Source organism: Lepus europaeus, chromosome 2 (assembly GCF_033115175.1).
Source record: "Lepus europaeus isolate LE1 chromosome 2, mLepTim1.pri, whole genome shotgun sequence".
NCBI classification, from domain to species: domain Eukaryota; kingdom Metazoa; phylum Chordata; class Mammalia; order Lagomorpha; family Leporidae; genus Lepus; species Lepus europaeus.
Window position 1 is genome coordinate 117,053,468 of NC_084828.1, and position 13,553 is coordinate 117,067,020.

Here is a 13,553-nt window from a genome sequence, read left to right on the forward strand (position 1 = left end):
CTGTATAATTAAACTCTCTTATGCAAAACTATCACCAGTTGTGTCATGGACACATCCAGGGTAAAAGGATACCATAGCACAGGACTGGAGGTTGAAGTAGTGAAGCTTCCTGAAGTAGTGAAGCTTCCTGAAGGAGATAAGATGTAAGCTAACTTCAGAGTTTATGTTTACAGGTAAAGAAATGTGAGGTTATGCAAAAATAAAGAGATATCAAGGGCCAGTGCTGTGGCATAGCAGGTAAAGCCGCCACCTGCAGTGCAGCATTCCATATCGGCGCTGGTTCCAGTCCCAGCTGCTCCACTTCCCGTCCAGCTCTCTGCTATGGCCTGGGAAAGCAGTAGAAAATGGTCCAAGTCCTTGGGACCCTGCACCTGCATAGGAGACCTGGAGGAGGCTCCAGCCTCCTGGCTTTGGATGGGCACAACTCCGGCCATTACAGCCATCTGGAGAGTGAACCAACGGATGGAAGACCTCTCTCTCTGTCTCTACCTCTCTCTGTAACTCTGTCTTGCAAATAAATAAAATAAATCTAAAAAAAAAATAGAGAGAGAGAGAGATCAAAAGAGAGACAGGAAGTGTATAGAAACAGAGCTGTAACAAGAGATTGATCTTATTAGGACTCATCCGAACAATTCAGATTTTCTTCTCTCTCTCTCTTTTTTTTTTTCTAAATCAGGAAATAATATTGTACCACCCTCACATTTGTGTAATTACCTCAAAAAGATCTCATTTTATTATTTAGAGCAGTCTTAGGAAAACAGCAAGAACACATTTTTCTTATGATTTTGTTAGCAGTGTGACATTTGAATAATCCCTATCTCCAGTTAAAGCTGATGATTCTGTTTCTGGGTCGATATTAGTCTGTTTGAATCAGTCAAAGGAGTCAGTCAACAGGCTCTATTTGCCTGCTCTTCTGCCCTAAAACTTTAGTAATCTCAGCCAGATAAAACTGGTGGCAGGGATTTAGATAGCTACTTTCAGAAGCTTCACCTATAAATTCTCTTTTGAACTGGTTCTGTCATTAACCACAGGAGGAATATGTTCCCTTTTGATTCCTGTAAACATTATACCTGAGAACTTAATAAGTGTCAACTGCGTGTTATTTTTTTTTACTCTTCTAAATTTATTTGATAAAAACTTGCCTACATCAAGTATTTCTAAAAATATAACTTCTTATGGAAAGTAAATGTCACCATAGCAAAACAATAGAATTTTATTTTATATTAATCATTCAAAGTTCATAGTCATCTGAGATTAATGACATCAGTAATGTCATTCTGGGAATTTGAAGGGCATACAGAGATAAAGTAACCTCTTTTAAGTAAAAGTGAAATTTCTAAAATCCTATAAATAAGCTAAACTTGGATCTAGATTTCCAAGATAGGTCTACTCGTTCTATAGTTTGTTTTTCTTATTTCAACATCTGTATACTATTTATATTTGTGAAATTAAATATGAACATCTAAGTAGCATTTTTATAATTAAAATACTTTTATAAAGTCTTTATAAATCTACATTATTGACATCAAATTTATAACTATTAAATTAATTGCCAATTATTTATTTTTTAAATTTGAAAGAGAGAAATAGAGAACTTCCTTCTGCTGGTTCACTCTCTGACGGTAACAGCTGGGTCTGGGCCAGACCTAATTTCGGATTCCTGAAATTGAATCCAGTCTCCCAAATGGATGACAGGGAACCAACTGCTCAGCTGTCACCTGCTGTCTCCCAGGATGTGCTTTAGCAGTAAGCTACGATCAGAAATGAGGCAAAGACTTAAACCCAGGCATTCAGTTATGGGATGTGGTTATATCAAGTGGTATCTTAACCAGTACACCAAATGACTGCCATTGTAATTATAATTTTCTGTTTTTAACTGTCCAGTGAATTATAAATTTTCATTGTATGGTTTGTTATTTTCTGAAAACTAAATATACCCATGTGACCACTGCCACAGCCAATACATATAGTATTCTGGGGAATGACAGGAATATTTAACTGTACATTTCATACATCTTATAATCTAAACTTAATTATTTCACTAATAAACAAGTCCTACTATTAATATTTAATGCAATATTTAACTATCATCATAAATTTGTGATGATGAAATTATGTGAATTCCAGGAAGGCAGAAATTTGATCGATGAATTGGCAATAAATCACCCACATGAAAAACTGTGTTTATTCAAAAGTCTTGCTATTTATTGTTCAGGTTTTTCTATATCTTTAATGATAATAACAGAAACAAGTTTTCATTGACTCTATTCTGGCTTGAATATTTTCTTGTTTGTATTATAAGAGATCTATTTTACAATAAAAAATAAATCTAAACAATAAAACACTGTTCTGCTCAATGTTTCAGAAGCCCATAAAATTTAACCATTTAATCCCGTTTAAATGGTATCCTTTCTTTTTTATTTATTTATTTATTTTTTAACTTTTATTTAATGAATATAAATTTACAGTGTACAGCTTATGGATTACAATGGCTTCCCCCTCCCATAAATTCCCTCCCACCCGCAACCCTCCCCTCTCCCGCTCCCTCTCCCCTTCCATTCACATCAAGATTCATTTTCAATTCTCTTTATATACAGAAGATCAATTTAGTATAAAGATTTCAACAGTTTGCACCCACATAGAAACACAAAGTGAAACATACTGTTTGAGTACTAGTTATAGCATTAAATTACAATGTACAGCACATTAAGGACGCAGATCCCACATGAGGAACAAGTGCACAGTGACTCCTGTTGTTGACCCAACAAATTGACACTCTAGTTTTCTGGTGCCTATAACCACCCTAGGCTCTCGTCATGAGTTGCCAAGGATATGGAAGCCTTCCAAGTTCGCCGACTCTGATCATATTTAGACAAGGTCATAAAAGACAGGGTGAGGATAGTAACCAATGATCCTAAGAGTGGCATTGACCAGGTTTGAACAATTATACAGCATTAAGTGGGGAAGAGGACCATCAGTACACACAGGTTGGGAGTAGAGCCATTGGTGGTAGAGTAGAGGTTATGATTACAAAGGAATGAAGCCCAAGTGCGCCAGACAGGGTCTAGAACAAAGGACAGAGTCATTATTAGAGGAGCTAAGAAAGGTGCTATCTAAGCTACAATTAAGTTTTCTGATTGAGAGGCAAATAGAACCTGACAGAAGGGGCTTGCTAATAATCTGGTGGGCTTTAGGCCTTGAAAGTTAAGAGGCCCAGACCTATCTATCTCTTCACATGGGGTATAACCTAAGGGAGGTGTGAACCTCCTAGGGGAAGGCACTCTGTTGACTCTCATTACTTGGCTGGCCTGGGAGGAGAGCTGGCCAGGTAAAGGCAGGTGGCATCTCTAACAAGAAATTTACAGTTCTGCCTGCAATGTTGCTGACCCCACTTGGCCATCCCCTCAGCTGCAGCGGTCACTTTGGAAGTTGGGCTGAGTAAAGGGCTTTTCAGCTTAGAGCCAATAAGATCTGTGGCTCTGACCTGGGCATCCTTCCACTCCAAGGCACGTCCATTTCCAGTGATCCAACTCTTGACAGAGCTGCCAGGGCTCTTCACAAGCTGACTTCTGCTGAAGCCCAGGCTTACCACGTTGAAAGCCACTGCAGTGGACTGGCCTATTGGGTCTGCTTGAGGGCAGATCACTGTACAGATCAGCCATTAATAGGCCTGCCACCCATTGCTTCTGATGCCTAGCTTTCTTTTCCTCCTGGTTTGTGTTAAAGCAGACCAGAGGATGCAAGTCAAGGGAGTGCCCAAGTCCCATCTCTAATCTTCTGTGGCCTGAACTACAAGTCTATAGTCACAGGCATGTTCTGTAGTAGTTTTTCTAAGGTAGACAATGCCCATGAGGAAAATTATATTCTCACTTTAAAACTTTCTTTCCCTTTGGTCTGAAAGGGAGGTTTTTTTCTATTTACTGTATACTTCGCTGATGGTGAAGTAAATCTAGCTATGAGATTATTATTTAAGTTCTTATTTTGGCTATGCTATTACAGAAAAATGTTAGCCATCTCTTTTATAAGGTCTAAAGATTAAATTGTGCGTCCTACAGATTCCTTCATAATAGAATTAGTTTCCTACCTTGAGGAGAATAGAGAAATGAAAGAACAAGTTGGGCTTAGAATAGAGAAATGAGGGAGCAAGTCCTAGATCGCTTGCTGACAATACCAATATTACATGAATACTTAGCAAACAGTTTAAACCATTAGATAACAACTTAAGAAAACATTTACCAGAAGGTCCATTGCCTTCTTTAAATTTTAAGAATCATGTATTTGGAAACACCTCTTAAATATCTAACATGGTGTAGTTTGTTTAACCAGTAAACTTAAGCACAACCATATAAAATGTTTTTAGTTTCTTTCTAAAATGGTATCCTTTCAATCTCAGGATGAGATCTAAAAATGGCCACTTATGTCTAATTAATCAAAGCTATTTCATTTAATCTGATAGCTAATTCTACATGAGAGTTTACTTGTTATATGACTGATACAAAATTAAAGCATTGAAAAACAAATTTGATTGGCAATCAGTTACTCTTGTCTAGATTATTTACTAAATTCAACTTTCCCACATAGTAAAAATTGTTAGATTGCTAAACAAATTTAGTAATACAGCCAAAACAACTGTCTTTGAAGCTTGTACATTAAAAAATCCCTACATTGGGGCCAGCGTTGTGGTGTAGTGGGTTAAGCTTCCACCTGTGACACCAGCATCCCATATAGGCACAGGTTCCAGTCCCAGCTGCTCCACTTCCAATCCAGCTCCCTGCTAATGTGCCAAGGAAAGCAGCAAAAGATGGCCCAAGTGCTTGGACACCTGAACCCACATTTGAAATTACATACTCTATTCTCTTCTACATCAAATGTTCTGACTAGTTCCCTTCCATTCACAGGGCTCAACTTTTCCAACAGCCCTGTGGTTGATGACCTCTTGCAACAATGTTTCTCTTCCAGTGCCTCCACCAATTTAAACTGACTTCAGATGTTAACTTGGCAGCCCTCTCCTTTTCATGTAATACCGCACATTCATTTCAGAATTTGGGTATGCCTGACCAAGCTACTTTGCTAACAGGAAGCAAACATTAAACAGAAATCATCAGCAATATTAACAAAGCAGTGTAATTACACACAAACACACACACATATACCCAGTGGCTATTCTATAATGGCAAGGGATAGCATGTTCTTTTCTAAAAGAAAAATGAAGTCAAGTAAACAAAACAACTATGGTAGCAGGTGGCTTCCAAAGTCGTGAAGGAAAATAATCTCTTTTGGGCTCAAATACAATCCAATTTCTTTAGAAACTGTTCCCCTGGGGTTTTGGAATAATTTTACAAGACACTTTTTAAAGATCATTCTCTGGTCCTCAGTCAAGTACAAGCAAATTTAGAGCCATCTAGCAATTGCATTTAAATTTCACTGCACTGGCAAATCTCTTTAAAGATGCAGGTGTTTCCAACATTCACTTTCAGAGTATTCAGCTAAAGAGACTGCATCTGTCTGAAACATCTATCCTTAGTTACTGATTGCAAAGGAGACCATACAATTGATCAGTCTAATGAGTAAGGTGAGCATGGATGGTTCCAACAAAGCTATTTGTAGTTAACTACCACAATAGCAATCATAGTGCTAATAAAACTACAATTATTCCTAACCACCACACTTTGTTACACATGGGCAACTGACTCTCAAAATGAATGTGGGACACTTAGAGACATTAAGACATTATTTTTAGTTTTCTTTAATGTAAATTTCCTCATTTCAAATATCATTGAGATGAGAGAGAGAGAGAGAGGGATATACATACATACATATATATATATATATATATATATATATATATGTATATATATATAGTCAGGGTCTCAAGCCCGAGACTGGCAGCACAAGCACTCCCCAACAAGCGAATGGGAGAGGTAAGGTCGACGGGTGATGAACACACCGCAAGCACCCGTGAGTTCTGTTGAAGCAGGAACCGCTATATTGAAGAAGTGTGCAGTCCTATAAAGCTTATGAAATACATGCGCAGTAGGGGAACCAATCAGCAAAAAGGTCATGCAGACATGGGTGGACCACGCACAGGGGCACCTTAAGCAAAGTATAGGGATCACCCACTGTCCACGTGTCCAGAACTAAAGCGGACCTATCCCTGCCGGTGGTCTGATCTTACATAGCTTAATCTCACAACCGCAGACACGCCCCATGAACATCTGCCAAGTGCCATATTGTAATGGAGATTTTAGGCAATGCCCAACAATATATACCTCATATATATATATATATATATATATATATATATATATGAGAGATTGATAGATCCTGGAGCTCTGTTACGATACCTATTAATTCTGTCACCTTTGAGAATGCATTGTGTGATGATAAAAAGTAAATAATGAAACTACTATGGGCAATGTTTTAAAGTAAAATCTTAGATACTTACTGTAGCTTATTTTATGAGAAAATATTCATGCTTTACTGGTTGGAAAAATCTGAATGAAATCTGGACACTTCAGATTAAACATAATGTACAAAATGGAACAGTTTATTTCATAACAACAAATTTGGTGCCAGAAAATCAAAAAGTCTGAAAACAAATGACTTTACCCAGAAGAATATCAATATTCTTTATAAGGACAGTTGAGGTTGTCATTGTAATGTTCAAAGTATTTCTACATTCACATGCACTTTAAAAGGCAATGTATATGACAGTTGGGACCTCATCTGTACCTAGAACAGATTTTATGTCAAAGAAAGCAGTAAGTAGATTTTATTGAGTGAATAAATAACTACATGATTATAAAAGTAATGTGAATATTTAGCAAAGAAAACTTATATAAAAGCCGCCATTTGTTTATCAATGAATGATTTATCCTACATTAATTTTTATTTTATTTATTAGGGTAATTGACTATGGAGTAGTTTTTATACAGAAAGGAGAACCCCACGCTAGAAAATCATAACAAGCAAGCTTGTATAATCAACCTGAATTTTGTTCTTTAAACAAATCTGACTAAAACTATAATCTGGACAAATTTAGCTTGCATTATTGACTAGTGGCCTTTGAGAGTTTCCTATTAAAGTGTCTACTATCATTTTAGATGATAAGATAAAAATAAGCTTATCAGTATGTGGAAAAGTAGTTCAGGATTAAAACATGTTTTAAAATTTTTTGTGGGGTGCTGCGGCTCACTTGGCTAATCTTCCACCTGTGGCACTGGCACACCAGGTTCTGGTCCAGGTTGGGGTGCTGAATTCTGTCCCGGTTGCTCTTCTTCCAGTCCAGCTCTCTACTGTGACCTGGAAAGGCAGTGGAGGATGGCCCAAGTGCTTGGGCCCTGCATCCGCATGGGAGACCAGGAGGAAGCACCTGGCTCCTGGCTTCAGATTGGTGTAGCTCCAGCCATAGCAGCCATTTGGGGGGTGAACCAATGGAAGGAAGATCTTTCTCTCTGTCTCTCTCTCTCTCTCTCACTATCTAAATCTGCCTGTCCAAAAAAAAGTTTTTGTTAACTAATATAATAGAAGCAAAATCTCTTTTTTAAAGATTTTTTATTTATTTTAAAAGCAAAGCTATATAGAGGCAGAGGCAGAGAGAGAGAGAGAGAGAGAGAGAGAGAGAGAGAGGTCTTCCATCCTCTGGTTCACTCCCCAAATGGCAACAGCCAGAGCTGGGCCGATTTGAAGCCAGGAACCAGGAGCTTCTTCCAGGTCTCCTACGTGAGTACAGGGGCCCAAGGACCTGGGCCATCTTCTATGCTTTCCCAGACCATAGCAGAAAGTTGGATCAGAAGTGGAGCAGCTGGGACTCGAACCAGTGCCCATGTGATATATAATTTTAGGGAAATTTAGGGAAAAAGTTGTAATGATAAGTTGAAGAGAGTGCAGTAAGCTACAGTCCAAAGGTAGGGAGTAGGATATCAGAGCCATCATATCTAAATTATCCTGAAAAAAGTTTACTTAAAATCCCTCACTTCAATTTCTATCCTTATTTTAAGTACAATTGTTGTGAAATCCCATGGGAAATATATATGAAATATTTTGCAATTTTTAGATGAGATTAAATGATCCATTGTTTCTAGTTCATTATTATGGGGAGTATTTCCCCATAAACAATCCCATTTGTCCTGCTTACCACTCACTTTTCTTAGACCTTTACAGTACATTCTCTCAATCACCATGTATCTTCCCTAGAGAATGGCCTTGATTAACATTTCAGTCGTGACTTCCTGATATGCCAATAGCTGCCCCTTGCTCTCTTGACATTTGTGTCTGAATTCATCCTGAGGACACTCGGCTGTTATTTCCTAATAGCGTAATAAAGGTTACAGGACACTTCCATGATTTAACCTTCTGAAACAGGAAGTGTCATTTAAAGAAATTATTTTCTGAACAAGCACATCTAAGTATACTTTTTCTGTACATTATAAAAGAATATGTGTATGTACTTATTGCACAAGTTCATTCATTTAGCTCATGTTATACACAGTTTTCAATTCTGTAGATTTTGAGAGAATGTTCATACTTCCAAGCAGAAATTATTTATTAAATTTTAAAAGTAATTTCACTAATATTATTCAGTGATCAATTAATCTGTATATGTCAATAGAAATATGTGATTATCTACCAAGTGAGAGTTAACATTTTGTGGGTATTGCCAAAGAACATTTATTCATTTCGATTAATTTCTCCTATTGCAAAATACTTTGAGTAATTTGATTTACATCTGAAAAATTGCTTCTTTAATGTGAAATCATTTTTTTTTTTTAGTATCCTATAGGGATGGATAAAGTGATTTTACTCATTTTTTAACTAGAAGAATATATTTGCGAGAATTATTGCCCTGTGATCTTTCTGGAAGATTCTGTTCTCTATGTTGTGTCCTAAGCTAGCTTCTTATCTAAGAGAACTGTGAGTACCACTTGTTCTCTGCTCCAGTACACTGTGAAGGGAAGCACAGTAACTCTAGGCTCTAGTATTTCAGGTGGATGATGACAAGGGATTTTGTTCAGGAAGAGGATGAAGGAAAGCTATAGGAGGTGATAAGAAACAGGCAGATATAGGTTAGATTTATCTTCAAAGAGCTGAGCACCACAGGTCAGATGAGAGATACGACTTTCATCCAATCTACTAGAAAAACAAAGTAGATTAAAGCAAATATACCTGCATGGTCAGGCATGCACATGGTATTTTTTCAAGGATAAAAGACAACAGATTTTTGTATTTAAATAAATCCCTATCACTGCTCAGAGATATGTGCAATGATTTTTCAGTGAAAAATATAAGGAATTTTTAAATGTTATTTTAGAAATATAAAACCTTAATTTTGAAATCCCTCATTTCTAAAATATTTTAAGTAGAAAGGGTTGGAGGATGGAAAATGTTGCTATTACCAGAAATCCAATCTCTGAGTGCCTCAATCTTACTTAGGTCATGTTTGTTTATTTTCTCTGTATGTTGACAAAGAACCATTTGCTTGGAGTTTCCAGTCTTGCCAAACTGCCTTGAGACTCAATTTAAATATGCCCTGCCTATGAGTATCTCCAAAGTAATTAAACCTTAATAAAGTGTCACTCTTGGGAAAACATATAATGTTTACAAATCTCCTGAGGGCACTTAAAATTCTTAATTAATTGCACAATTAAGACTATAACTAGATAAAGTTAAGAAACACTTAGCATGTACTTGAAAACTATTAGTAGACATTATTAATGACATTTCTGGAATTCCTTTAAAATGTTTTCTTCTAAGACTTTTGTTTAATCTTGAGAATATTCTTAATTTATAATATTTTATTGTGATAACATTTTATATGTTAATTACCAATAATATCCTTAGCACTCTACACTTATGAGTAACTACAAGTGGATCAGGATATATTTTATTTTCCCTATTGGTTTTTCTCAAAACTCTTTCATAGATAAATGCTATAATTAACAAGATTTTGAAATATTATTATTTTGTTAGTATTTAGCTTAATCTTCTTATTCTTTGGGTTTAATACCAATCATGCCATAACCCCAAAACCCACAATTTAGGAATGTTCTTGGTTCCATCTGAAACAATTTCTTTCTGTTTTTGGATGAGATTGTTTCTTTCTCTCTCCAAAGATATTTTATTTTTATTGCAGGTAGAAAATGAAACATCCTCTCCTGGCCTTTTAAAACATGATATGAATGCCAAGCTTCTCATTTTCTACTAAATATTTCCTATAAATTAAAAGATTATTCTCACTAGGTTTTGGATTTACAACACTGCACCACTGGGAAAACGAAAAATATTGCAAATATTTGAATTTCAAGTTTCAATATAAAATTTAAATCTTTAAATCTACTATCAGAAGATAGACTACAGCTTAGGAATGTAGTATTTAAGTTATGCTCTTAGAGTAGATTTCTTTAAAATTTGAAGCCTGTTCCACAACTTTGACCCTAACCATAATTTGTTGTCTGTATTTAGAGAATGTCTGAGATAAGTTGTATGCTCAAGAAATATCTGCTATTAAGTATTGAATAGATAGCAAAAACAAATAAAAACTTAAAATTGTCTAAAGTAATGCATATTCACAGAAACCAATATTATTTCAAAAAACATTTTATGTGTATCTACTCAAGTTAAATTTTAACAGCAGACGAAATACAAGCATAAAGGTTAAAATTACAGGTCATGTCGGAATATTAATAGGTCAAGTAGTTTTTTCTGGGCTTCAAGAAAATTATGTTGAGATAGCTTTATGATATATGACGTAGAAATCTGTACACAGTTGAGCAAGAAGTTGATATCATTACTCATGAGACATCCTATTTTTTTCCTGAAATCAGCAACATTTTCTAGTAGGTATGAGACCTCATCTACTTCTGAAGAAAATTGCCAATCAAACCCTTTCTTTTTTTAAAGGATTTATTTTATTTATTTAAAAGACAGAGTTACAGAGAGAGGTGGAGACAGAGAGAGAAGTCTTCCATCTGCTAGTTCACTCTCCAGATGGCTGCAATGGCCAGAGCTGCACCCATCTGAAGCCAGGAGCCAGGAGCTTCCTCCAGGTCTCCCACATTTATGCAGGGGCCCAAGGATTTGGGCCATCTTCTATTGCCTTCCCAGGCCATAGGAGAGAGCTGGATTGAAAGTGGAGCAGCCAGGACCAGAACTAGTGCCTATATGGGATGCTGGCGCTTTAGGCCAGGGCTTTAACCCACTGCACCACAGCGCCAGCACCTCATGGTACTTTCTTTCTGTCGTTTAGAAACCTCAGTATATATTTCAAGGAATTTATTAATACATTAGATTCTCAGGATCACTGAAAATGCATGATAATTATAAACCACAGTTTTCATGTTAATATGATATTAGTAGAAAGATAACAGATTCCATATTTTCATCGGTATATTTCTAAGGATATAATGATACTTCCCTCACTTCATTCCTCCCCCCTTCCTTCCTTCCTAAGTTTGGAGACAACATATTTAATTTACATTATAATCAAAGCTTTAATGCTAACCTAAATAAAATGTTGAACAAATAAATAAACACTAATTAGCTGGGAATATAGGAAAGGGCTATAAGTAATAATCAAGTAAGAAAATGTTAATTTCACTCATATACAATAAATTTTAAAATAATCACAGTCCTAATGATATACTGTGATGACTATTTTAAAATTTACTGTATTTGGGCAAAATGGGCTTTTCTCAATTACCGATAAATGATACACTGTAGTATATCATTAATTAATTATTGTTTATTGATTAATGATTTATGAAATCCTGTAGTGGAATATCATTCTTAACCATAGATTTGGCAAAGATATAAACTGAAGTTTATCAAAATGGTATTTGCAGCAATATTAATACACGCAAACAGGAGTCATCCAAGATGGCAGAATAGGGAGGGACCACACTGATAGTCCGGAAAAAAAGATAGTTTAATAAAAGTGGAGATACTGTAGTTTCAGGGAAAAGTTAGAGAAAAATATGCAGAGAAAAGTCTTCCAGAACTAGTGGGATAAGGTGGACCTACATGGAGGACAAGGGCGCCCACGGCTCAGGACCCCAGCCGCTGAGTCTATGCACCAGTGCTGGAAACGGAGGTGAGGCAAAACAGCAGTATCCCCAAGACACTGGAAGAGAAGTGGCAGGAAGAGCCTAGAGGGAATGAGGCTTGAAGCCCCGTAGGGGAAAGTTCACCAAGCTAAATAGAGGAGAGGGAGGAAATAAGTAAATAACTAAATAAATAAATAAATAAATGTGACCAGTACAGACACAATTCTCTCTCTCCACTCACCTTACAAAGGCAAGCAAACAAAGAGTAGGCACCATTTTGGACATATGTAAAAATGCAGCCGCCACCAGCCAGGCAGAAAAATCTGACTCTGGTGGGGAGAAATAACAGGAGGTTAGGACCTAGTGAATGTGTGGAACTAATGAACTGAGACTGTAGAAAAAAAAAAAAAAGAGAGAGAGAGAGCGGCAAAATGGTGGAATAGGAAGGGAGCATATTGATAGTTCGGCAAGACACAGGTTAATAAAAGTGGAGATACTGCAGGGTCAAGGAAGAGTAGGGGAATAAACAGCAGAGGAAACTCTTCTGGAACTAGTGATTCACAGTGGACCTGCGTGGAGAGTGTGGGAGCCCAAGTTCGGGACACCAGCAGCAGAAACAACACACCAGCGCTGGAACGCGAGGTGAGCCGAACCTCAATAGCTCGAGACACCAGCGGGCAAGCGGAAAGAGGAGACTTGAGGGAACGAGGCTTGAAACTCTGTGGGGAAAAGTTCAACAGGCTAACTAGAAGAGAGAGAGGAAAAAAAAAAGTGACTAATACGGACACGAGTTTATCTCTCTCCACTCACCCCTCAAAGGCTAGCAAGACAAAGAGCAGGCACCATTTTGGAAATACATCATAAGCAGGGCGACCTCAGGTCTGCACGGGCCCTGAGCCTAGCAGAAAAACCTGACTCTGGGGGGAGGGGTGAAATAACATGAGATTAGCATCTAACTTGGCAACCCAGTGGGAGACTGCAGGAGAATTGGAGCCCACACCAAGGGCAGCAGAGATTCCCTGTGTGGTCCTTGGGAAAGAGCTTCCAATCTCTGGCTCCTGTGGGTATATCATTTGCCTGCTAACTACCTCCAATTACGTTCAGCTGTGCGGAATTACTTCCCTTTTGAAAAGAAAGAAAGAAAGAAAGAAAGAAAGAAAGAAAGAAAGAAAGAAAGAAAGAAAGAAAGAAAGAAAGAAAAAAGAAAGAAAGAAAGAAAGAGAGAGAGATTTACCATGCCTAACCTGTGAGTGTCATCTTTGACACACCCTCAACCCTGAGGAACCAAACACAGCTCTCAGTACACACTCATCTCAAGCCTCTAAGGCTCCACCAAAAGCAGACAGTCCACTTAATATAGAGCCATAGTGTAACAAGAAAAAACACCACAGCCTGCGCTGCGGCTCACTAGGCTAATCCTCTGCCTTGCGGCGCTCGCACACGGGGTTCTAGTCTCGGTCAGGGCACCGATCCTGTCCCGGTTGCCCCTCTTCCAGGCCAGCTCTCTGCTGT